The sequence below is a fragment of the Ambystoma mexicanum genome, chromosome 2p (genome assembly GCF_040938575.1).
Source record: "Ambystoma mexicanum isolate Mex_15411 chromosome 2p, UKY_AmexF1_1, whole genome shotgun sequence".
In the NCBI taxonomy this organism is placed as follows: domain Eukaryota; kingdom Metazoa; phylum Chordata; class Amphibia; order Caudata; family Ambystomatidae; genus Ambystoma; species Ambystoma mexicanum.
Window position 1 is genome coordinate 655,634,626 of NC_090923.1, and position 23,714 is coordinate 655,658,339.

A 23,714-nucleotide genomic window follows, 5' to 3' on the forward strand; every position below is an offset into this window, starting at 1 on the left:
CAAGGAGAGGTTCTGGACACACTTTTACGCACAGATTTGCGCTTGGTCTCTGCCTACACTTCTAGCACAACACCACCTCTATTCCAGCACTCTAGATTAAGCATTAGAAGCCACATTTTCTCTACATTTCTGCATGCCTTCTAAGCTGAAGAGGTTTATGCTTAAACATAAATTTACCATTTATTTTAGAGTCGTTCAGCATATCGGTCCAAGATGGGGAGTGTTTCAAGTGTTGTAATTAACTCTGATCAAAATCCTTAATTATTATTAGTGGTGTTTTGAAGGGTTTCCCTTTTCAATAGATGATTTTTTTCAGTTCAATATTTTGGTTTGTTTTGACATGTTTATTTGGACTTCATTTGAGGGATATATTAGCATATCTACGGCAATCTCTCCACATTTGCTACATTAGGGAAGTGCATTCTCATCAACGTCTCACTTTTGGGGCTTCCTCAGGGTTGATTTGCATCCTTGCTCCACGTTTATTATATACATTTTTATTGCTACCTTAAGAAGATCATTATCATTGCTCTCTTAAGAGGTTTTCAACCATAAAATGGTATCTTCTGCTTTGTTCTGTCTTCAGACTGTCGTCAGACTGGGAGTCCTCTGTAATTTAAACCAGTGTTTATATACAGGATATATTACTCACCGTAATCGTATTTCTGATGCTTGTATCTGCTTAGATTCAAATTCTATGTAGGACATCATCTAGTGGTAGCTACAGAATATAACATTTGTTGTTTTCGAAACTTGAAAAGGGAAGTTGACAGGGCGTGCCAGTAATACTATCCCTAGTGTTGCGTCTCCTGTACCCATGGTCCTTCACACGTCGAGGTCCCTCAGATTGTTTTGTTTCTGACTTGAGGTAGCATGAAGTGTAGCAGAAGTACAGAGAGTAGGTAAAGCCGAAAACATTGATGCACCTTCTACTCCACAGGGAAGGAAGGGTGGGCGCATGTGATTCTACCCAGATAAAAGCATCTGCTTAGATCACATGCTATGCATAGACTAGCAAGCTGGATCTGGACAAGGAGGTGGGTTGTGAGAATTATGCATGGAACTCCATGTGGCTGATTTGCAAATGGCATCTAGAGGGACGCTTGCAATAAAAGCCAAAGTAGCTCCTGTACCTCTGGTAGAGTGAGCTCTTGGTGTGAAAGGCAGAGGTTTGTTTGAGAGGGAGTAGCAGAGTTGTATGCATTTCATTATCCATCTGCAGATGGCGTTTTTTGAAACATGCTCACCTTTCCTGCCAGGTGCAATGGAGCCAAAGAGTTGATCTGTTTTTCTTTGCGGTTTTGTCTTGTTTACATATTAAAGAACCACCCTCCTTTCATCCAGTGTAAGAGGGTTTTTCTCAGGTCAGTTGGAAGGATTTTGAAAGAAAAAGGGCAGTTGAATGGATTGGTTAACATTGAACTTGGATATGAATTTAGGTGAAAACCTATGGTGTGTTCTTAGTACCAACTTGTCTTTGTGGATAACAAAGAAAGGGTCTCGCACTGACAAAGCTTGTAGCTTGCTGACTCTTCTTATGGAGGTGATGGCCACCAAAAAGCTGTTTTGTATGTTAGGGGTTTAAGGCTGGATTTGTGCATAGGCTCAAAGGGAGGACCTATGAGCTTTGCGAGTACCACAATGAGACCCCACCCTTGAGGCGAGTTTGAAATGGGGGGGGGGGGGGGGGTGTAAAGTCTCTTTACTCCTTCCATGAAAGCCTTAACAGATGCACCACTTCTCAGAACAAGGTGTCCTGGTGGAAAGTAAGCGGATAGAGCCACTAGGTCCCCTTGATTAAGTTGAATACTAGGCCAGAGTCTAGTAAGTGGAACAAGTAATGAAGAATGTGTGATGGGGTACATTCAATAGGGTTTAAAACTTGACTGGCACCATATTACACATCTTTTCCATTTGTTAAAGTAACAGTGTCTGGTGTTTGGTTTACGTGCCTCCTTAAGGATTTCCATACACATTTGAGGTTGCTTTAAATGACCAAACTATGACTCAAGGAGCCAAGCTGCCAAGTTCATAGACTGAGGATGTGGGTGTAACGTTGCCCCCATGTTGGGTGAGCATGTCGAAGGGGCACAGGAGCTTGATTGGATTGTGCATCGCCAAGATTCAGAAACCAAGGTTTTCTCACCCACATAGGAGCAACCAGGGTTAGATTAACTTGTTCCTGGTACATCTTGTGTACTATCCTGCTCAGGAGAGGTGTTGGGGTGTGGGAATGGGGGGGAGGGGGGTGGGGAGCGTAAGAAATTTCCCTGACCAGCTCATCCACAGGGCGTTCCCCTTCGATCTGGGTTGGTGAAACCTGGATATTGTGTGTTTAGGCTTGTGGCGAACAATTCCAAAGGATAGCCACAGAGGGAAAAGATATTGTTTTAAAATGTCTCTGCTGAGTTGTCACTTGTGCTCTTCGCGTAGGGGATCTCTGCTTAGCGAGTCTGCTGGAGAATTGAATTCCCCTGGAACGTGTTGAGACACTAGGAACATATTCTGCTTGAGTGCCCACTTTCAGATTTTTTGGGCTAGCCTGGACAGACTTGGAGAGTGTGTGCCTCCTGCTTGTTTATGAAGAACATGGCAGTGGTGCTGTCTGAGGACTTGTACTGCTTGACCGGTTAGATGCACTTGAAAGGCTTGTACGGCTTTGACCAGTGGCAGCAGCTCCAAAAGGTTTATGTGGTTATGGGCTCTGATCTGTGTCAACAGGCCATGCGCTGTGTAGTGAAGGTAATGGGCTCTCCATCTGGAGAGTGATGCATCCGTTATAACAATCGCTTGCACTGCAGGGTTGTGAAAAGGTTTTCCTTTTTACAGATTTTCCTTTGTCCACCAGCGTAGCACTTGAACTAGGGTTAGCAAACAACCACTAGATCGCCCCAAAGACCGCTTGCCTAAGACCACTGTTTCGCTAACCACTCTTGCATAGGGCGCATGCGCAACCTTGCGTGCGGAACCACATAAATTCATGAAGTCATCATCCCGAGCAAGCGCATTGCTTTGCGTACGTTTATTTGGAGACCGGCTAGATACTGAGGTATTTGCAGAAGAAGACTAGCCCCTCTTTCGTCTTAATGATAGCTCCTAAGAACTGTTTGTGTTTTGCTTGGAACGAGACTTGATTTTTTCTCGTTGATTGAGAAACCCAATTGGAACAGAAGATTGATAGGATAGGGCGCATTGTCAGGTCTTTCTTTGGCAGAAGGCAGTACATTGAATATATACCCTGTTTACCTGGTTTGCTGGGACAATTTCTATAACGTCCTTTCGCAGCAGTGCTTTGACCTCTTCCAGCAGGATGCGCTGTTCCTCCTGCATAGTTTGTCTTTGTCTTGGCGGATGGTTCAGTGGTGTTTGGGGTGGAGCCTCCTCTGGAGAAGGAGGATCGGCCTCTACTTCTGGACCTTCTGTGGCCCCTTTGAAAATGTTGGGAGGACTGGCCCTTTGAGGAACCCCAGGATGAATTTGGCCCACCTTGGTTGTAGTTGGAGGACCGCTGGGAGTTTTGTCCTCTAAAACGGCATGTATTAAAAATGCCTCTCTGCACAAAGGGGTTATTTGTGAGTTGTCCCAGGGATTTGAGTGCGTCATATTCCTCCTTAGCACTTTTTAGTGTGTCATCGACCACTTTACCAAATAGACGTTTGATGAGGGTACACTCAGCAAAAATTCTCCCTGCATGGTCTGCTCTAGGATGCAGCTAGCCACCTGTTTACCTTCAGCTTCTGTTTGTAAAAACGGTGTATTTAGTGGCTCTGGGGCCCAGTCTATCTGTTGTGAGATCTCGTCCCACTTTTGTCAATTATAACTCGACAGTAGCGTAGTGTTGTTGGCTATCCTCACTTGATAAGCAGCTGAGGAAGCTACTTTCCTGCCTAGGGTGTAAATCGTTTTGCTCTCCTAGTCAGGAGGTGTTTCGGCAGAGGCTAAAGGTGTTCCCGCTCTATTCCTTCTATTCTGGTGGTCACTAGAGAGTTGGGTTTTAGCTGCCCCTGATGTACAATGCGAGGGTTGACTGCCCTTGTCAGATTGGGGGTTAAGTAGAGAAGGCCGAATGCACCTTTGGACAGATTGGAGCAGTGGAATGAACTGTGCTGCAGATCTCTTATCCCAGAGTATGTCCTCTACAAAGTCTTTATTGACTTGTGCCTTCTGGGTATCAATATTAAAGTGTTATGCAGCTTTTAAAAGAAGATAGTTATACTGCAGCTGGTTACCCACAGAGGAATCAGCCACTAGTTGTTCAATATTGTCTGGAGATTGAATGATGTATACATCATCATCATAGTATTGGTCTGTATCCTCCATACCCCCTTGGTCTACTAAACTTGAGGAGAACCATCTCCGGTTCCGGGAAGCACCTCAAAACCTTCCTCTTCACTTCTGCTTTCTCTCTCCCTCTCCCCTGCTAAATTCTTCACCAATACTGCACTGATTCTGCAATCTGGGCCACTCTCACCGACCTCGGTCCTGGGCCCAGTCACTCTTCACTTGCACTGCCTCCCTGCACTGCGTGACTGTCTCTGTATCACTACAGCCCTCCCACCCCCCAGCACTTGTCTGCACTTACCTTGCACTTGCCACCAGCTGGCCCTATTTATTTATTATTTTATTTCTATTCTACTTATTTGTACTGCACTCCCCCCCCTTCCCCTTGCACTTTTTCCCTTCCCCCTACCCCTGCACTTGCGCGGTCTGAATGACACCTGGCCTAGTAGGATCGTTGTCTGTCTTCCCCTTGTTCCCCCCTCCCTGCCTCGTCGCGCCTTGAAACACTTGTGTATAGGCGCGTTACAAATGCCATATCATATCAATGAGCCACTGTTTTGCGAACCTCTAGTGTCATAATAGTATAGGTCATCAGACACGTCTTGATAGGTATAGGTATAGGTACTAGGCTGTGTTACGTCAAGGCGGTCTCTTTTGTAGTTGGACTGCTTGTTAGCTGCTCTGCCTTGAGGGAGTCCCTGGAGGTTGGTAAGTTGTTCTGGGTGTTGACCAAATAAATTAACAAAACTAGAAATTCTCCTCATTACCCTATAAAACTGCTCCGGGGTCCATTGGGAGGAGCTTGGAAACACTATGGGAGCAAGTGCAGGCAAAGGCTCTGGAGCAGGGGGCTGTTTGTGGTGCATTGCCACTGAGAGGGTGCCTCTAGGAGCAGAGTGTTCCTTATCCTTTGAAACCTGTGATTATGAGTATATGGGTGTCGAAGATTTGGAGTTTTTCAACAACTTTGCTTTGAGAAGGGTGTCCGAGACGTGTTCACTCATTTTTGATTTTTTAGCAGGGGCCGTCAACGCGTCTTTCGACTCATGTTCGCTGGAACCCGAGGACTTTCCTGATTTGCTTGCGGTGTCGTAAACAGACTTCTCCGCCTGTTTCGGGGGACTGTCATTTGGCTAACACGATGGAGGACAGGGATTTGTCAGACCTTCCCTTGGTTTATCAGTCGACAACACGGTCGACTGTTGGCCATGGGTTGTTTAGTGTGGTGTGCAGTGAGAGTGCCTGGGCCGCCGGGTGGAGTGGGGGGGCTCGCACGTGGGAATCCATCGGGTCCCGATCATCCTCGGCATCAATTACAATGCTGACATCGCTGGAGGCTCCATCAACGTCCATGGCGGGCTCGGCCTTCATGGCGTGGTGGGCCCAGCGTTTAGTTTTTCGGTCCTTTAAAGTTTTTGCCCAAAACTGTCTTCACTGTGCGTTTCCTAGACTCAGGAAATTCACATCTCATCTAGAGCAGTGTATATACTGCTTGTACCCGCATGACATTCAAAACTGTAAGATCTGCAAGGCTTTCTCTCAAAAAACATTGCAAGGCAGACATAGGAGGCTCCTCATTCATTTAGAAAGCAAATGTCAGTCATCAGATGATGAATCATCCAAAACAGAACCTGCATCATCTCACAGAGGTGCTGAGATGCAAGCTTCAAAACGAAGAGCTTCTTCGGTAGAAAGGGGAGGCCCGCCACCACCTAAAACTAAGAAGAAATGTCACAAAGGCTCTCTAAGGCCCTCAGGCGTCTAAAGGCCATAAAAGCCACTATACTGAGGAGAAAACCAGTCAAAAAGGTAAGTAACCTTCACTTAAGCCCTAATCCTCGGGATGGGCATCGACAGGCCCACCCCTCAACCGATATCCCTTCAACGCCATCCACGAGCATTCGTGCGTCACTAAAAGAGGGTGTGTGAAAGAGTCTTTGGCGAAACCATGTTCGTTCACAAAGCTATCCTCCACAAAACCGTCCACCAGTAGATTGTTAACAGAGGTCCTGTGCACAAAAGCCAGTACGGGTAGATTGCCAACCTGATGATGATGTATTGTTCCACACAATAATGGCTAAATCGGCAGTTATTCCATCTCCAAGATTCCAGTGAGGAAAAGAAGTCTGTGCTCTATGAGCATAAGGACAAACACAGAGGAGCAGTGACAACCATCCCAATTTTAGACACAATATCGAAAGCAGTGGGACATTTTTGATCAAATCCCTTATTTGCTCCCGCCCTGGTATCTAGTCCGAAAAAAAATAGAAGTCTCCCGATACGGTGCTCTTTTGCCTGAGGGCACACCGAAAGTCTGACTCTGTGATTATGGTTGCAGCAAGGAAAAAGCTGGCTAGCCCTTCTTCACGATTGACAATGGTTAAGGAGGCTACATCCAATCACATGATCAAAGAGCCTGTAGGCGTGGTCAAATCCAGATTCAGACAAATGGCCCATGGTACGGTCCTCAGAAGACAGGCCTGGATGAAGGCAACAAGCTTCAGACCTTAAGTCCGCCTCAAATTCTTGACAAGCCCTTTGATGGACACGATCTCTGACAAGATAGATGACCACCTCAAGGGCATTGAATCTGATACAGACAACAAGAGTGTTAGGGTAGTTTTCCTAAAGTCTTTCAACAGGTGAGACTCTATAAAACTATCCCTTGGTATACAGGCCCAAACTCTTAGTATAAGTCTGTAACACCCAAAGGTTTGGTAGATTGTCAGAGCAGCGAGGCTTATCTTGGGAGGAGGCCATGAGCTGTAGGTTAGTACAATGAACTCAGTAAATACATAGGCCCAAAGAAACTCACACATTTGTAGTTATTGTAAAATGTATTTCATATACACAAGGCAAAGTTATATTCAGGTAGGTAAGTATTATTTAGACAAATTCAACACAAGAAAAACATCATCAATAATTCAGGTGAGTAAACCAATAGTGTGGAACTGTACAATTTGTGAACAAAGTTCAAGGGTAATTAAAACCATTTATTATAGCCAATTAGAAAATGTTCTGTTGTAGAAAAAAAGGGTTATTCAGCAATAGCAGTTCAAAACTTTTACAGTCTTCTAATTCTGCTCAAAGGCCACAGGTTTTTAGCAGTCTATACCCAACTAGTTGCGAGTTCTTCAGATTCAGTTTGGAGGGAATGCAGGCAAGACACAGCAGCAGACAAGATAAAGTTGCAGAGGATACTTTTATTAGAAGTAATTAGTATGTTTTTGTTGGTCAAAAAGTTATCAGGGACCTTGGAAAGGACTCCCTATAGGCGCACAAGCATTAGGCCTGGGCGAACAGTTTGGGTAAACACCCAAACACCAGAATCAGCACTCCAGTAACACAGGAACGACAAAGTGACTTGAGATAAGTACTACCCAGAGTCCCACAGTACCCGAGGAGTGAGGAAGAAGATGAAGCTGGATTCTTTCCCGGTGCAACAGCATTGGACCAGGTCTCCTGTTCCTTGGTTTTGGTGATGAAAGGAGGGACTCTGGAAGGGGCATCGCAGCAGCAGTCGAGAGAAAGGGCTCAAGGATTTCTTCGTACTCCCACATCAGTCTGCAGTTTTGCCATCTTTTTACAGGCTCCAAGAGTGAACGTTTACCACCTGGTCAATCCACCTCGATCTTGCACTCCACTGAGGGGACTTTGAGGAGGGGCATCTTGCCCCTGGAGGTCCAACTGGAGCTCACCAAAGTTCTAGGAGGATTCGTTCACGGGAAGACGATGCAATGCAATTGGGTCAGAGGTCCCCTGGTATTGGCAGTTTGCAGCCCTGGAAGTTCCCAGCAAGTGCGGGGATGGCTCATTCTGCAGGTCGTCTTATGGCTAGTTAGTCCGACCAGCCAAAGGGAAGGAGGCCTCCTCTTCGGAGCTCCTCTGTCGATTCAAAAATGAGGTCCAGACAGCAGTTGTCTCTTTGCGGATACTGGAAAGGGCTGCAGCAGTCTCTGGTCGTCTTCTTCGGATCTTCTGTTCCAGTGGTCGACTTGCCTTCTGCATCAGGGGCCTCACATTTTATTAGGATTTCACACATCCTCTGCAAACTCTCCCTGCAGTTTACAGAAAGGGGGGGTGGCTGTCCAATCGTGAAACCCAGCCCCTCAGTGGGAATTGGTTTCTTTCAGGCACACCAGAAGACAAAGGATAGCAGAGTTTTGTGATTCTCCCATGCTTCCTGTCCTCGCAGACACACTGGAGCCTCGGCGGGCTAGACAAATAGTTTCCGCCAAAGACAAAACTCAAATTAGGACACCCTCCCCATCCCCCAAGATGGTAGAAGGACCAAGAAAGAACAGCCACACAAGAAATGGTGAAAAAAGAAAGGAGCCACCATGTTGAAACAAGGGTGAACCTCCTGTGCATAGCTGCAGCTGTGAATACAGCCTGCAGACAAAAACAGACAATGCCACCAGCCAGCAGGGTTGCTACTGTAACAGAAATGGCACAGGAGCTGAGAGAGTGGGGTGTGCTGATCTCTCATAAGGAAAAAGATAGGATAACAGGTATCCCTCTACCCTTATGAGTAGGAAAATAAGAGAGTATAAAAAGGAGCACACAAAGATCTCCCAGCAACACTGTACATAGGGTGCTGTGGACTGCAAAAGTGTCATGCAGATGCTTTTGAAAATGTATGGTAGAAAGCAGGATCCCATAAAATAAAACCATAATGAGTAGGGTACCCATGATCAGAGCACGGAAGAATGAATGAGGGGGGGGAAAGGCTCTCCCCTCATTCAGGAGAACAGGAAAAGAGTACATAAGTCCAGCAAAATGTGCTTGGGGTCTTACTAAAATAGAGGATTAAGCATAAAACTGACAAATCTCCCTAACAGAGAGCAATACGTTCGGAAAAGGATAAAGACATGGATTACCACCCCATGCACGGTTTTACTGCGATATACAAAGGTTATAACAGGTCTTTCAACACCCAGAGGTCGTTCTCTACTTCGTATCAGGTGAGCAGCAGGTACAAACAATCATTGATCAGATACTCCACGCAAAGAGGCAGTCGTGGGTCGGGCCAAGCGAGGGCCCAGACTAAACAGAATTGACAATGAGTCTCCGCAGCCCTGTGGGAGGGCGAATAAGCCAACACTTACCCTGTACCACATGGCCAGAAAGAAAAAGGATTCTAGTCTTGTTTCTTTCTCATTAAAAAGAACGTAGAGTGGAGCCTAATATTAGACAGAAGGGCTCTAAACAAATTCTTCAAACGTGTCAATTTCAAGATGACTTATCAGCAGGTTTGTGGAAATGGCTGTAAGTGACTCATTTTTCCCCAAATGTATTTTCCATCTTGCACTGCATACGACTGTATATTCACCCCAGACTTCCCTTTCTGCGCGGTTTATACTTGTTGCATAATTCTGCCAAGTGCTTGCATGTTCCCCTGTGTGTGTATTTTGTCCTGCATTTAACGCTTCACTGTACCCGATTCCAACATTTCCTGATGTGTTTTGTACTTTTACTTATAATCCCTATAGTTCCTTTTTTTCGGGAATGCTGGACATTGCCCATCATTGACATTGTGGTGTGTGTGTGTCTGCCTTGCTATGTGGACCTGTGTCGAGTTCCTGCCATTGGGTTTAGTCAACTCTGTTCCCAGCACCTGGAGCATGTGTGGAGGTTTGTGGAATTGCTCCAGCCCTGGGGAAGGACTACAAAAACCAGTTACCCCTGTCGTTACACCCGTTCCCAGCTCAGCTACCAGAATTCCAGAGGGGGGTGGGGGGGCGGTGTGTGATGGGTGTGTGCATGTGTGTCCACCCCAGCCAGCCATTGAGTTTAGTACACCCTGTCTCCAGCACCTGGGGGTTTGTGGAACTCATCTAGCCCCGGGAAAGGACTCCAAAAACCAGTTACCCTGGTTGTTAAACCGGTTTCCAGCTCAGCTGCCAGAATTCCAGTGGCCTGAGCTTTTTAACCACTTGCCCTACCCTGTAATATCCATCTCCACTTTGTCCTGTCCTCCCCGAGCTCTGCAAAACGAGTTCCACTTGTTGTGCCTCTGGCAGGTCACCAAGCTGGCCTCCTGACCTCTTGCACACCTTTCTGGGAATGTACTCCATTCCCCCGTAATCTACTATCCCTACCTGTTTGACACCCTGCAGTTAATCTCCCCTTTAGGCCCCAACTGCCCTGTACTCTATAGTTTTCATCTCCCCAGTCCTGGGAATCACACTGAATCTAGTTTTCCCCTATTGTGAAATGGGTGGTGGGCAGGCTCTCTCAGAACACTAGGTACATGCCTATGTCCCATTTAAGGTACCTGTATCATTTTGGTGCACTGTGTCCTCTGTCCCACTACAACACTCCACTTGACCCTGTTGCTGCTACCCTAACCTGTTGTCTGCGTGCTGTTGCGAGTTCTGTGTCCCTGACCCAGTCTAACAAGTTCTCCTGTACAAGGTTCTGTAGCAAAACTGACACCATTGCTATACACACTGCAGGCTACCCTAGGGACAAAATAGAACACAAAGCTTGGTGGAAAAGAGAAAGGACGAAGGGGGAGCTACAAGCTGGCAAAAGTGTGCGCACAGACATGACTAAGTTGGCCTGACGCGTTGCCTCTTGCCCTCATGTACATGAGAGGTATGCCCAACCGCTTTGCTGGACTCTCTATTTGAGATCATGATGGCAAGAACAATGCCCCTGCCAGCTGCAACTCTTCCCTCTCTGAACAGGTTGCTTTTGGCACTTACTGATGAATCAGTTCTGGCATATTTCAAACACCTTACGTCAGCCAAGGACAGAACTACCACCAGGTCAGTCAGGCATAACCTTTGCCAGGCCAGCCAAGATTACCTTTAGTGCAGGAGGGAGAGCTAGGATATTGCACCCCAGTGCATGGACTATTTTTCCCCAAAATCTGCCCTCAACCCAGCTCAGAAATCCTTCCAGCATGGGAACAGTCTATCCGATATGTTCTTGGACCGTGGTCCCTTGAACTGTGATTTTATATTTTTATTTTTTTATTTTACTGATTTGAAATTTTAATATTTTATTTGATAAAATGTTTTCTTTCCTTCTTTAATTTTGGATTTTTTTTCAAGATTTATCTCCTTTAAAAAGCAAATACTTCTCCATTTTTCTTTTTTGCATTTGTGAGTTGCGATATTTGGAGCATTATATGTTTGGAGTTCGACCTACGTTTGAGGAGCAACAGTTCCATTTTTGAATGTCATCTAGTATCTCAATATAACCATTTTACGGCTACAGTGCACCAAGCTCACTTATATATAAGTGCATTTATTTTACATTTTCTGTTCCAGCATACGAGCCTTGCTTTTCATCTTTGCGATCGTCCTGTCTTTATGTACCAGCTTTGAGTTCTTTGCAGCTTGCTTTCTTGTGAGATCTCTTCTTCACCTTGGATCTAGTGAACCTTTCATCTGCTTCCCGAAGGACTTGGCGAACAGAGAGATATCGACTCATTTGCACACTCTCTGCTCCAACCGGGTGTTCTTGCTCCCCGTGGGTCCCCAAAGTGAACCCGTAATGGCTGTAATCAGCCAGTTAACGCTGGCTCTGCTCCTCCCTCCTGCATTAACAGACTTCCTCCAGATCTGCCTGTTGGCGGCACGCAAACGCTTGGACCTGTGCCCGTATGCCTCCCTGTCATGGCGCAGAGTTCCTAGCCCATTCTATACCTGCCAGTGTCTCCTCCGCCATTCCGGAAAGCTCAGTGCACATCTGGAAAATGTGGCTTTAACAGTACAAGGACACCTTCCCTGTGTGCGTCGAGTTGGTAGAAGGGACAGAAGATGAGGGCGCCACCACCAGATACCAGTCCACAGTGCTGCAGTGACACGAGCGTCCCTGGCTAAGAAGCAAACTGGACGTCCTCTTCCTGTGAGGCCGCCTTCTACCTTAAATTGCCTGCCGGGTAAGGAAGATACCCTTGCCCGAGTGCCAGCCAAAAGACACATGGTTGGCACCTCAAGCAGCTGCCTAAAGTCTGGAGCGGCAGCTGCGCCCTGGGCAACTTGTTGCCCACCATCAGGGTCACCAAAGAAAGACCTCCCGGCAAAATTCAAAATGCTCATTATTACCTACAACAAGTCCATGACATAACGAACACCTACACTCCTGTGATGGATGTAGAGCTGTATGGCATTGCATTAAAGGGATAGTCCAGTAAACAAAATGTATTTAAAAAACAGATAGAAAACATTTAAAAAAAAAAATACTAGCACTTTTTTTAAAAACTTCCTATGTAAAGTTTTGAGCTATTCAAGCTAAAAATTCGCAAAAGCAAGCACATGGGCGCATCCATTTTGTGAAATGGATGCCCGCCTGTGCTGGCTTTTGCAGCACTAATGAAGGAAAAGCCAGCCAGCTGTAGTAAACAAAAGCTACTGCTGGGTGGCTTTTCCTTCATTGGTGCTGTACGCGGAGGACGTGGACCGGAGACCAGAGCAGGAAAGCTGCAGCTGAATCTCGGTAAGTGCTAATAATTTTTTTTTTAAATAAGCACTAGCTGTGTTTTTTTTCCTAAGTTTTCTGGGCTGGAGGAGCCCGGAAAACTTAGAAATAAAACCGCAGCTTTAAAAAAGTTGTATTTATGTTTGCGGTCGCTTTTCAAGCGACCACAAACATAAATACAACGTTGTGTTTGAAAACGCTGCGGTTTTTCTTTCCAAGTTTCTCAGGCTCCTCCGGCTCGGCGGAGCCTGAGAAACTCGGAAAGAAAAACCGCAGCGTTTTCAAACACAACCGCGTTCTGTTTCTGCCTGCTGTGGCTATCACTTTGGGTCTCCGGTGCTGCGGTGTTTCTGCCTATGGCTGATTTCCCATTTGGGGCTCTCGGGCTCCCCACGGGGGGCCCGAGAGCCCCAAATGGGAAATGCTAAATGCTGCAGTTTCTGCATAAATCTGCCTTCCCATTTGGGGCTCTCGGGCCCCCCGTGGGGAGCCCGAGAGCCCCAAATGGGAAAGCAGATTTAGGCAGAAACACAACCGCGTTGTATTTCTGCCTGCCTTGGCTTTCACTTTGGGTCTCCGGTGCTCCCCTAGGGGAGCACCGGAGACCCAAAGTGATAGCCACAGCAGGCAGAAACACAACGCGGTTGTGTTTGAAAACACTGCGGTTGTGTTTGAAAACACTGCGGTTTTTCTTTCCGAGTTTATCAGGCTCCTCCGAGCCGGAGGAGCCTGAGAAACTTGGAAAGAAAAACTGCAGCGTTTTCAAACACAACGTTGTATTTATGTTTGCGGTCGCTTCAAAAGAAAGAGGGTGGGCACTCCTCTGGCATCGGATGAAGTCTCGCCAGATAAAGAAGAGTAAAAATATATACACCTTTGGTAGCAAGGTTGCGTCTTCAGCAGCCTATCAGGCAAGAATTGCTAATAACACCATCCTCCTAGCTAATTATGGCTTTATGGCGGTCATAAGTGTGACAAGCTGGAACACCAGGTTGGGCAGTTCCACAAACTTTAAGTCTCAGCTACTAAGCACCATTTCAGAAGGCAAGCATATATCTAGCTGCGTTCTTAAAAGCAACCTCGATGTGCAGGTAATGTGGGTCGCATCATTGTAGATGGCACCCTTATCAAATGCCATGCCTGGCTTAGACAGTCTGGGTTTAAATTGGAAACACAGGCCACCCTGCTTAACATGCCAGTAGAACCTAATGCCCTCTTCGTCAAGGCAGTCAAAGATGCCCTCAAATGTGCGAAGGAAGAGTATGATAGTCCCTCAGCCAATTAACCAACAAACCCTTCGTCCAACAGGGTTACTCTACCTCCAATGGTGGTTTCGGGGACAGGGCACGCAACACTCCTCCAAGTTCAATGAAGGCGGATAGCCTTCGTCATGGGGCTACACACAGGGATAGGCCTCCTCTTCTAATTTTCAAAGAGGTCATAAAAGATCAAGAGGAAGAGGTAGAGGTTCCCCAGCCTGAGGCTCCACCCCTCCCAAGCAATGCACACCACTCCAAGTCTCCTGCCATGCCACCCCAGTAGGCGGTTGCATCTCACATTTTGCCCGCGCATGGAAGGGGTTTAAGTCTGATAAGTGGGTACTGTGCACCGTAGCAGGCGGGTATTGCATAGAACACTTGCAAAAACCACCCGCCAAGACAAAGAAGGATGACACCAGAAGAGCGGCGCATACTACTGGAAGAAGTAAAAACCCTGCTGGAAAAAGACACCATAGAGATTGTCCCAGCAAATCAGGTAAACAAGGGTATTTATTCAAGGTACTTCCTAGTGCCGAAGAAAGACCTATCCATGGGTCCAGTGCTAGATCTGCACCCAGTGAACACATGTCAAACCTGAAAGGTTTTGCATGGCGACGCTCCAAGAGATAATACACCTCTTAAAAAGTGGGGGATTGATTACATGGCAACACTGGATATGAAAGATGCATACTTTCATATTTCAATGTTCCCAGCGCACATAAATTATCTGCGATTCCAGATAGCGGGAGTACACTACTAGTTCAAGGTGCTCCTCTTCGGAATCACCTCAGCCCCAAGAGTATTCACGAAGGTGCTCTGAGTAGTAGCAGCACACCTCTGCAGAGAGTCAATCTCTTCAGAGTCAATCCCTGTGTACCCTTAAATAGACGACTGGCTAATAACCAGGGAGTCTCCTCAAATCTGCAGACACAACACCCAAAGAACTAGCAACCTTCTTTTCCAATTGAGATTCTCCATCAACGAGAAAAGATCAAGTCTCGTTCCCAGCAAAATAAAACTATTTCTGGGAGCCATTTTAAAGACAGAGGAGGAGCTAGCTTTTCCGTCAAACGAGAGGATACAAAACAAAGCCAGTCGCAGGATAACTGTACGCAAAGCAATGCGCTTGCTTGGGATGATGGCCTCATGCATACAATTGGTTCCACACGCGCGCCTGCGCATGCGCCCAATGCAGGAGTGGTTAGCGAAACAATGGTCTCAGGCAAGCGGTCAGTGGGACAATCTAGTGGTTGTTTCGCTAACCCTGGTATAAGCTTTTCACTGGTGGTCACAGGACAACCTGCTAAAAGGAAAACCCTTTCGTATTCCACAAACACACGCAGCCCTAACTACAGACGCCTTACTTGCCAGATGAGGCGCTCACTTCCACCACCACACAGCCAACGGCCAGTGGACATGCAGCAAAGTCATAAATCACATTTTGTAAACCTTCTGTCAGTTCTCAAAGCTCTACAAACTTTTCAGCAACATCTTACAGGTCAAACAGTGCAAGTCCTCACAGGCAGCACCACTGCCATGTTCTACATAGAGAAGCAGGGAGGCACACACTCTCTAAGTCTGTACAGACTATCCCTAAAAATATGGGAGTGATTACTCAAGCGGAACATGTTCCTAACCTCTCAACAAGTTCCAGGAGAACTCAATGCTCTGGCAGATACCCTCTACCAGAGGAACACAAGTGGCAGCTCAACAGTGATATTCTAGATGGAATCTTCTCTCAATGGGGTCATCCCCCATTAGACTTGTTTGCCACAACCCTAAACGAGCAATGCCCAGACTTCGCGTCCAGGTTTTCCCAACCAGGGTCCAAGGGGGAACGCCCTGTGGATGAACTGGTCAGGGGAATTTGCTTACGATTTTCTCCCCCTACACCACTCCTGGGCAGGATAGTGCACAAGATGCACCAGAAACAGGCTACTCTGTGGGCAAGACAACCCTGGTTTCCACATCTGCTCAAACTGGCACTGTGCACCCCGATCAAGCTCCCATGCCCCTACAACATGTTATCACAACACAAGGGGGCATCTCTCTATCCTCTGCCTCAATCTATGAGCTTTGCAGCCTGACTCCTGAAATCATAGAGTTCAGTCATTTAAATCTTCCACAACGGTGTATGAATATCCTAAAAGAAGGATGGAAATCCAACACCAGACATTGTTACTTCAATAAGTGGAAAAGGTTTGTGATATGGAGCAGGTCACAATCCATAAATCCAATTGAATGTTCTCTGGACAACATTCTGCATTACATGCTTTACCTACTAGACTAAATGTTGTTCTCTCCAAACTCCTTGGGTCTGTCCTTTGAACCTATGTACACGGCCATCCTAAAACACCTGCCCTACAAAACTGCATTCCTGTTAGCTATCACTTCCATAAGAGGAAACAGTGAGCTACAGGCATTGTCCGTACAAGACCCTTTCTTTGTAATCTACAAGGACAAGGTCGTCCTTAGAACACACCCTAGATTTTCACCTAAATTCATTTAAAGGTTCCATATTAATCAATCAAACTTCCTACCTTCTTTCAAAATCCATCCAAATCAGCAGAAAGAAGCCTCTATACACTAGACGTATTTGTACTACGTGAACAAAACTAAACCCCTAAGGAAAACAGACCAGCACTTTGTTTCCATAGAACCTGGTAGAGCAGGCAACCGTATCCCTAAAAACGCCATCTCCAGATGGCTAGTCAAATGCATATAGCTCTGCTATTCCCTATCCAAAAGAGCTTTACCTTTCACTCCCAGGGCTCACTCTACCAAAGGCACAGGAGCTACCTTAGCCTTCATTGCAAACATTCCCCTAGACGCTATTTGCAAGGCAGCTACATGGAGTTCCATTCATACATTCACGCAGCATTATTGCATTGACACTCTCTAAAGCAGATTCAAAGGTGGGACAGGCGGTGCTAAAACATCTATTTGCCGCTGTCACTTCTCACTTCCCACCACCTTCTCCAGATACTGCTTGCTAATCTATGCAGAGCATGTGATCTAAGTAGATCCACAAGCCTCAGAAGGGATACATTACTCACTGTAATTGTATTTCTGATGCTTGTATATGCTTAGATTCATATGCGCCCACCCATCCTCTCCTCTGGAGTCGAAGGCACATAGGGGTTTTCTGGTCTATCACTGCTTCTGCTTTATCACGTCTGTACTCACGCTACTCTTCAGGCAACCTCAAGTCAGCAACAAATCTGATGGACCTTGACGTGTGAAGGACCATGGGTACAGTAGACGTCACACTAGGGATAATATTACTAACATGCCCAGTCAACGTCCTTTTTCGAGTTTCGGAAACAAATCTTATAATACTCTGCGACTACCACTAGATGCCACACTATGCAGAGCATGTGAATCTAAGCTGATACAAGCATCAGAAATATGATTATGGTGTGTTATATATATATATAGTTTAAATTACTAAGGATTCCCAGTCTGACGTCTGGTAATATTCAAGCATGTGAATCTATGAAAGATAGCAATGCTGGAGAAATACAGTTACAGGCAAGTAACAAAGACATCAACGACATCCATCAACTCAGGCACTGGCTTGATTCAAAGCACCTGCCTGAAGCTTAACCCAACAAAGAGAAAATTAATTCTCTCACAAAACCCCACCAAGTATGCCCTAGTCCAAAATTGGCTGACTGACATGAAGCGTGACGCATTCATGCCTCAATTCGGTAATGGCCAAAAATATCGCCCTCCGAATTGCAACGGCCGAAAATGCAGACATCTTTTTAGTCCCCCCCTTAAACCACATATATATGTGGTGGGTATATGATATAATATTAGTATGGGGGGGTTGTGGGGGGGGGGGTGTCTCCGCCCGCATATATATGTGGTTTAAAGTTTTTTTTTTTAAGTCGCCGTTTTAGGCTGTCGCAATTGTGAGGGTCGCAGTGATCACATGGAACCCTCAATTCTCAACCAGTGCTAAATCACCCAGCTTCACCATTGACTGTGACCTCTCCTTCCAAACACACATCACTAGGAAGACCCAAGCAGCATGGTACCAGCTTGCACCCTTCTACAAAGTGAATAGTTGTCTAAGCCCATGCCATATCCCACGTGAATAGTGGCAACGCCCGAGTCACAGATACTACCATGACCACTCAAAGCTATCCAGCATGCCTCATCATAGGACTAAGAAAATTAAAGACATCACTCCCATCCTCAAGGAGCTGCACTTGCTATCCATCAAACAAGCATCAAGTTAAAAGGCAGCATGCATCAACTACAAACCAGTCATATGGAAAACACCTCTTTACCCGGCTGAGAAACTCACCATCTTTGGAGGTCAGCATACCACCAGAAGACACAACCCACTAGACTACAAGCTAAAAATAAAATCGGAAACTGGCCTTTTCTTGGTACGGATCATGTCCCTGAAACAAATTACCAACTGAGATAAAACAGGGCCCATCCATCCTACACTTAAGGAATGACTTGCAGACCCTCCTCCTCAAAGAACATCTTTCCAATCGCTGATTACTCCCCTCAAACCTACTTCTTCCCTGCTCCCCATCCCAGCTCTTCTGCGCCCTACTTATAAACAAGATTTCCGGTTTTAAGGTATTTATTTTCCTGTAATTTCCAAATGTATTATATTTTGGCAATTTCTTCTGTATTTATCCACGTTTGTTATTTATCTTATAAAGAAATAGCTTGCAACCAATATATTTCTGCATGCATTTAAATGAAAAAAAACCACACACACGCCAGCTGGAACTGGGTTATTCCACATCAATGTCAGCTCCAGCACATGGTTGCTCCTGTGATTGCTGCCGACCTAAATATCTGTTGTTAGCACTATTAGAACGTTAGTACTATTTTTCATACAACTTTTACACTCTCCCTGTTGCCAGTCTACAATGGGATTGGCCTGCAATGCATGATTTACAGCATAGGAAACCAAGCAGAACGCTTTTCCGTTTTCCCCCATTTTTATAAAGAAGTACAGGCAGAAAGCAGATTGATTTCTGTCTGTATTGATCTGTGAACATGGAAAACAGAACCTTACGTGTAAAACCCTGAGTGCATCCTCTTTGTACACCGCTCCTAGCTTGGAAACAATGGTTTAAACTATCTAATACATTCAATGAAAAAAATGCTTAATTGAAAAAGTCAATGGTTGGTGATGTTTTATTCTCATTCACAAGAAAAGAAAAATGGGTTATGTATTCTTCTCTCTAAGAATGCGTATCTTCAAATTCTACACTAGGAAGTGGATAAGATATGAATGACAGATGGATATTATTTTCTGTTAATGTCGAGAATCTATTAGTTATCATTGTTAATGTAAATAAGCCAACTTATCCCAAACCTGCTTTCTACAAAAATCTTCAGAGTATTTGGGATTAATCAGAACAAGATCATTCTCTTTAGGGGGCTGTAATAAGATTATTGATTTTGTTCTGGATGGTAAATCCAAAGCTAAGTTTATCAATTCTAAAACAAGAATATTTTGGGAAGAATTTAATTAAATTGATGCCTAGAGATTTTCAAATCCATATTTTAAGGAATTTTCTTTTCATACAAAAATACTACATCTTGTATTATTGTTGTATTATTGTTGTATTATTGTTGTTGTCTTTACTAACAACCCCTTCATTTCCCTAGGGATTCCTTGGTCATCTTTGACCAAACACAGATCTGGTTGTTTCATCTTTGAATGGGCAGCTAATATTGTTAATCAGAACAGATGGAAATTAGTAGTGATCTTTTAAATGATTGATCTCGCTTACAGAGCATTAAAGACTTCTATGCCTTTTTTGCCTTTACTCATAATGCCTGGAATGCCTTTATATCAAGCCTTCAGTGTTGCATTATAAAATTCAATGCTAGAAGGAAAAAAACCATTAAAAAATATTTGTATTGAAATAGATAAAAAACTTGAATCTACTTTCTTTGACTCTCCCTCAGATATCATTAATAATGCTTTGGTAGCCAACCTTATTGTGTGCAATAAAATAGTTATTGAGAAAGCATGTGGCATTCTCTTGAGAGTTAAGGGTAAATACTATTGTGATTCAAATAAAGCAGAAACACGTCTTGCTTCCCATCTGAAACAGTAAGTAATATCAAATACTGTAGATCTCATATGCAATGATTTTGCTATTAAGGATGCTTCTTGTGAATTTTACAAACTATATACTCCTGATTCAGATCAATCCTATATTGGAGGGTATTTATCGAAGGTTAATAAACCTATATCAAATTGCTGTGATCTTTCTTTCCCTTAGGAACCTCTCTCTATATCAGAAATTAAGAAATACTTTTAATATTTAAAAACAGACAAGGCGACGCCGTCTGATGAATTTTTCATTAGCTTTGTTCATACCTTTTTGCAAGGTTTGTCTTTCACCTACTCTTGAACCTTTGACTCAAACTAGTGAATAGATTATCAAAATCCTTCTCTGAATCTCTTATTAAAAATGGTACACTAATTCCCATTAATACAGAAAGTAAAATCTTTGCAATACTACTATCTAACACATTGGATGAGCATAGGCCCTTTTTAACTGATGAGGAGTCAACTACTTTTATTAATGAGTATTTGTAATTGGGCCCTAGGTATGGACCCGTCCTTGCTAAGCTCCAATGATTAATGTGGTATCCTAATTTCTTTATTCTGCCGCCAGGTCACAGGATGGGGTTGAGGTGAAGCCCACATCTCCTTTGTTGAACGTTCAGGGGTTTTTCCTGGATACCTTGCGATTTGTTTAATTTCTCAAAATAGTGGATTTACCACACTTTCTTATGTCAATAATGTCAATGTGGACGCATACGCGTCCCAACACGCACATATGCGTCCACATCGACATTATTTAAGGGCGCACTCTAAGCCCAGCTGTCATCCATTGGACTGGCCGCTCTTCACCACCCTACCCCACTTGGGGCATCTAATCCATACCATCTGCCTTGATAAAGACCCACAAGATCGAAACACGTGTCGGCTGACCACAATTGGGACTATGAGTCCACATGATACAATTGATAAATTAATAAAAATTGCAAGTAAAACAGACTTTTAAGTGTGCTAAATCCACGGTTTTGAGAAATTAAACAAATCGCAAGCTATCCAGAATAAACTCCTGTACTTTTATTAATGACATATGTTCTTATTTTATCTAAAAATGTGTTTGTTCCTTTATCTCTAATTATTCGATTGTCTTGCTAGTTTCTGCACTCGTCTCCAACTACTAGGGTAATTTTAAATCTTGTTTCATTGACTTATTTTCTACTGCAAAGCAGTATGGATTAGGTGCTGCTTCCTTTTTAGAATACATTTTACTTTGGAATCTAAGGCTCCACAAGAATCAATTATGATCAATTCTAACATTGCTGCCATTTAAATGTCATCTTAGAATCGAATGTTTGTACTTACATGGATGTTACTTTACTGTCTCTCGCTGTCGCTCGCTCTAACCCACCTTTTTCAAGTAAGGCCTTATACTAAATGAATAGGCTTTGGTTTCAGGGTGTACATTAACACTTCTGAAATTCTCTCTTTGGCAAACCCCCATTTTCTAACTGATCTTGATGTTTTTGATACTTCAAGGAACAAAAAATGGATTACATATTTAGGTTAGTGTGTGTATTCAGAATTCCACAGCTATCTTAAATATGCTTTCTGATTTCACTAGTGAATGTTGGACTTTACCTTATCATCTAGACAGAGGAGACTTGTTTTTATCAGAATTGCGCTCATCTCCATTATTTTATAAGCACTTGTTATGTTGCATTTGTTTACCTGACTGACTTGGTTCCATGAGGTCTAAATGTGAATGTAAAACAATACTCCCTGTACCCTTCCTAATAAATGACTTAAATATAATGGAGAAGGACACTTTTCTGACTTTCATAACTATCAAAGTATTTGTATTCATAAATGCAGATAGCGTTTTTCTTATTCTATTTTTTTATATGACATGTGCAGGAGTTAGTGGCTACTTTAAAAATATTTTTCATAGCTTCTCCTGGCCCTAAACTTAAAACTGTCCCTCAAACATCTCCAAGGTAGCGCTGGACTCATTACTGGAAGGTTCCTTTGTAGTTCGACCTACTGATGACATATTTCTTTGGTACAATTAAAAACCAAACATGATTATCAAATTTCTACATAGATTTAACAGATCTTTAAACAGAAATCTTTAATTCCATTCTTTATCCTTTTTCTGTCTGTGAATCGGTCTTATTGCATACACCAAATTCTCTCAAATCCTTATATGTGCATTTTAAGATGGATTTCTAAACTCTGCCCTGGTGGACAGATGTTTTGGAGGCCATCCTAGTTATAGTGAACAGGGAAAACTCTGGGAGCTTAGCGAAACCAATTAAGGTAGCATGGAGAGTGATCAAGGCTTAGTCTCACGAGAGGTGAGAGTGGTCAGGGGCCCACAATGAGTCCACACAATGAGAAATCAAGGTAAGTATAAAAATACTCCATTTATTATTGGCCCAAAAACACAATATGAAAAATTACTTAGAAGAGGTAATAATATCACACAATACTAACAAATATAACATGTGTATATAGTCACAGCCAGTGTATAATAATCAATTCACCCACACAGTACCTGAAAGGGAAGGTTATGTGAAGGCATCATGACAGACAATATATTTTAAATTCAAAATAAAACACTTTATTAACTTAAATGTCAGGATAGTTGAAGGCCCAACTTGCCTTATGCTGAGGTGGGATTTCCCTACCTAAATAAAACTAAGGAAAGTCTGAGTCAAAGAGTTCAACTTAAGAATCTTTCTGGGTCCGAAAACCTATACCTATCCTCACAACTAAATCAGTACTATGTTTAGGGATGTTAGCAACCAAAGAAATAGTGTTCAATAATGTTCTGAGCTTTTCTCCAGCTCGATGCTTCCTTTCAGCCCCCTTGTCCATCAATTTCACAAACAGTCTCAGAATTACCTTCCTTGGATTTAAGATGATATAGTTTTAACCAATACTCTGGGTTCCCTTTCCCAAGTCCCAAGCAACATAGTTCAATAACAAAAGAACCTTGAGGCGCTGTCCTCAAGTCAACAAATGTCTCAAGCCTTAAGGATTCCCTTTTCTAAAAATCCTTATCTTCTTAGTTTTAATTTCCAAAGTTCAGTTAATTCTGCTTTCAAATGTATATTCCTATGGTTTGCAGCTTTCACACAATTTGGTATCCAATACTCCTCTCTTTGGTTAAATTTTAAAGTTCCCTTTTAAATCAAGCTTCAGTATACTTTTGTTTTAGCTTATTCCTTAAAGTTACATCAACTTCAGAACGCAGCATACAGTGGCTTTACTTGAATTTAAAGTTCTGTTTCCTTCTGGAATCAACATGTCATAATTCTGCAAGATTCAATATGCGTACCTTTTTTCTTTATTTTATTCAGTTCAGTGGTCAATAGCTATGAGTTTTGTTCATGACTCCTTTTCCATTTCATCTGCCGTTCAATGTTCGTTCGATTCACTTTAAATCAATTGCCCAGCCCCCGGAGACCTTTGAAAGCATGCTCTTCTGAGACATGCGACCATTCCAATACAAAGTATTCCTTAACAATAGAGTTCAAACTCTTGCACACAGGGTTTCTCAGTTGCCCTAAACTCACAAGTTGTGTTAATAACTCTTCCAGCACCACGGATCACTCGGCCTTCTGCTTTTAGTATAGGGCTGCCAGCTCCTGCCACTCAGGCACTCCTGTGTTGGCCTCTCGACA

At 43.9% G+C, this 23,714-nt stretch overlaps 1 protein-coding gene across 3 annotated transcripts in view; it reads right to left on the reverse strand.

Annotated features, from left to right (window-relative positions):
* Positions 1-23,714, reverse strand: part of ECH1 (enoyl-CoA hydratase 1) — a 435,952-nt gene that overhangs the window by 65,976 nt on the left and 346,262 nt on the right. The gene's annotated exons all lie outside the window — the stretch shown is intronic.